The sequence below is a fragment of the Pinus tabuliformis genome, chromosome 4_2 (genome assembly GCF_031772625.1).
Source record: "Pinus tabuliformis cultivar Carrire ecotype Pingquan chromosome 4_2, CPIR1, whole genome shotgun sequence".
NCBI lineage: Eukaryota > Viridiplantae > Streptophyta > Pinopsida > Pinales > Pinaceae > Pinus > Pinus tabuliformis.
The window spans coordinates 780,094,812-780,098,483 of NC_142304.1; the positions used below are offsets into that span (position 1 = coordinate 780,094,812).

The 3,672-nt window shown below is 39.6% G+C and overlaps 1 pseudogene; it reads right to left on the reverse strand.

Annotated features, from left to right (window-relative positions):
• Positions 1 to 874: 874 nt before the first annotated feature.
• Positions 875 to 3,019, reverse strand: LOC149171973 (vacuolar protein sorting-associated protein 25 pseudogene; annotated as a pseudogene).
• Positions 3,020 to 3,672: the final 653 nt, after the last annotated feature.

Sequence of the window (3,672 nt, forward strand, 5' to 3'; positions counted from 1 at the left end):
TTCATTTGCATCTTCAGGCAAGCTGTTACAATTTCTGTTGTATTGATTGCTTTGTTTCTTACAATTTTTTTTTCCCTGCCTCATGCTTTCTGCAGAAGGCAACCTCATAACAATGTGGGGTAGTTTAAATGGCTCCACAACAGTTGGGAAAACCTTGGTTCATTCAAATTTGGACTTGATTTCGTTCATCTCATTTGCATCAGGCCATTTCAAGCGATGCATGCCTGGTTCTTCCATAGCCTCCACAAACTTCCATGGGACCTGAGAAACTATTGATTTCCCCACATCGAATGATTCTCCTACATTGTATTGAGACTCGCCTGAAGCCAACCTTCTTAAGGCAAAAGCAACTTGATTTTCAACTGTCAGCACCCTGCTTTCTACAGTTATGATAATGGATAATGGCCTTGATGACAAATCTGGTTTTACTAGGGAGCAGATGTAATCAAATATCTTCATGGAGACTCTGAAAAACGATTTGAATTTCTCTTCTTCATTATCTGTATGTATGTTCCCTTCAATGGAAAAGCAGAGTAGGTGACTGCCAACTGTTTTGACAGATTTTTCCTTTAGCGATTAATAAATTTTGATGAATTTGACTTTGATGGAAGACTGACAAGACATAGTCTAACATCGGCTCCATTTGGGATGGCAGCTGCCGCTTCGTGGAGGTGCCAAGAACCGCAGAACTTTGGGAGAGCAGACAGTGCCTCCACCCATTGGGCAATGGAGTCATCATCGACACAACTCTTGACTTAATTTTCAAACTGAAACTGAACTCAAACAATCTTCAAGCAAACTAAAACAAGATGCTGCCCTTATGGCTGCTTATTTATTTACAAAATCTACTCTAATCTGCTGTACAAACAATAGATTAGGTAATATTGAAATGCGAGATTAACCATTCAAGTAAATCTGAGAATGATGCCGCTCGAGCATGCTTCCACGAGGTCACAGATGCAGTTGCTGGTAGCCCTTCATGCACGTAATGAACCTGGTCACGTACAAGGCAGCCTGATCTAACAATCACACTGAAAAATGTGTCCATGTATGTTGCTATTGGATCACGGAAGCCAGACTCTGTTGGCTGCCCCAATTCTGCAAGGCATACTTCCAGCTGCACATTGTCAATATAAACATCTGTGGGCAAGTCTGTTATTTCTTGTTGCGAAGGAGGAAGGATTTCCAAGAACTTTTTAGGGTCTTGGAAATCATATGACTGGATTTGCTCATTTAAACATTGAATCTCCTTTTCGATTCTTTCAACAATTAACTCACAAAATTTAGTTTTGAAGAACTTTGAAGATAACTTTGAAGATTTCAACAAATGAAGCAAGGCACTGAAAACATCTTCATCAAATTCAGTATCAGCTAACTCCTTTCTTATTCCTTCTACAGCTTCACACAGGGTAAGGTTTGCCACATACCCTACCATTGCATGAATGGATCAGCGAGCGTTGGAATGTCTGGGTCGAATTGGAGTCGCCAGGTGAATGGTTCAGCCTGCATAAGTGTCTGACTGTTGTCCACCATCAGCATCAGATCTGCACCTCGATTGCATGTACTGGGACAAGACAATCAACAAGTCGAATGTTCTCCCCAGTATGGTCGCCAATATGTTAGCGCTTGAAATTTCACCTCAGGCTAAGAAAGGTAAACCTCAAGGCAACATCAAACCACTTAGCCTCGTAGCTAGCCCTACGGGGCAGGAGAGGGCTCTCTCCGGTCTATCTCGGTAAAGATCTTCAATTGGTGAGATGACCAATAGGGTAACACTGATTTTAGGCTAGTAAACTGATCAAATGGGTTGATTTCGGGTTTTTAAGGTTTTTTAATAAAATGACGGGGTTTTTCTGGGCTGCATGGGGCAAAGAAACAGCTTGAACAGAGAAATATAATAAAAAACACAGATTATCGACTGAGGCAAGGTAGGCAAGAAATTTAACATCAAATTGAGATTAAATGGGATGGCAAGGCTGTTGAGGAGCTGACAAGGGCATAGAAGATGAATCCTTTTCAAACAGAAGAAAACATGAAATATTGAACAAACTTAAAGGCAGAGCATACAAATGATGAATTCTACCTTAACACTTCATTTGCTCAATTAGAAATGATCATGAAGTGAAATGAAACATAACAGTTTACATATGAAACAGAAGAAAAACTTATGCTAACTTTCATACCACAGGAATCTCAGAAGTCAGAGCTGTGTAATTTCATTAAAAATGTCTGTCAAAAACTGTACAATGAAGCTCTGTTACACACACCTCTCAACACTCAGAAACTCTCTTCCACTAACTTTTACAAAAAAAAAATTAATACATTAAATAATATTTTCTAAGAGAAAACAGATCAACCGAAAAACCTGGGCGTTGTTTCACCTGAAGTTACATAAATAGAACAAAGGACAACTTTCTCCTCGAAATTCTCTAACCAAAAAGACTAAAAATTGGAGCGCAGACCCCATTATGTGACTAACTGAGGTCATAGATAAGAATATGAATCCTATTCTTTTGGTAACAGGTGTCTTTGTTTATTTTTGGCTGAAGTGAAGGCCAGGTGTCAAGGACGTGCGCCAAATTTTTCTGGTTGACAAATCCTTTTTGGATATTTTCCCAAACCTTTCGCTCTCCTCGAGATTTCTCTTCATCATCTGTGGATGTTCCTTTAAAAATCACAGCTTTCCCACGTTGCTCTAGTAACTTAAGAGCCCGGATTAAAACTATGCGATCAATGCCAGCAAGCTCTGCCTCTCTTGACTCAACACCAGATCGAATCCCTTCAAGAGTCATAATGTCATCTTCGAGGCCATTCTCATGAACAAACTTCAATATGTACTCAGCCCAATCCTGGATTCGACGCCAAAGAATTAAGCATTTTTCTGCGCTTTATCTAGCCATTCAGCTCGACCTTCAAAAAACTAATACTGCACTTGTTTTTCTCGAGTATCCCTTACAGGCTGCAAGGTGAAGTAAGGGGGGTAATTGAAGAAATCTGGTAGCTTCAAATCCACCATTTGTTTTACTGGTTAAGAAACCAGCTCGTGCCGCTTTTATTGTGTCTATTAGTGAACTTATAAAACTCCTGAACCAGAAAGTATTGACCATGTTTGTTTCCTTCAAATTGTTATATTATCAAAACATAAATAAATTTGAAGCAGATTGTCGAGTGGAGCTAGAAATGCGGGCTTGTTGCCGGTCCTTCACTAATTGGTTTCTTTATATTTGAATGAGTTCTCTGTTTACGAACTGCAAAAGTCACCATTTTAACTCCCTCCGAGCAGCTTTCACAACACTTCGGAGAATCCTTAGTCCTTCGTTCAATCACCAATGCAATCAAACTGTGATTTCACCTGCAAACTTTCATAGGAATTCAAAATACCAAAAACTGAAACAATAGATTAACCAATGTTTACATCATTTGCATTTGGGGCGCTCACGTCCACTGATGATACCAGCGGATACTTTTGTCCCTGCATAACCAGAAGCATTCAACATTTTTTCAACTTTAATAGACACAGGTAGACCTTTGGATGAATCAGGGTTCAGGATCAACGTTTCTGTTATTAAGATCTTTCCTGCATCTGAATTAACCTTTCCTAGCTCTGTGTCATACATAGCTGAACGAGGAAACTTTACAAACGATGGGGTAAAACCAGCAATATGGAATGCT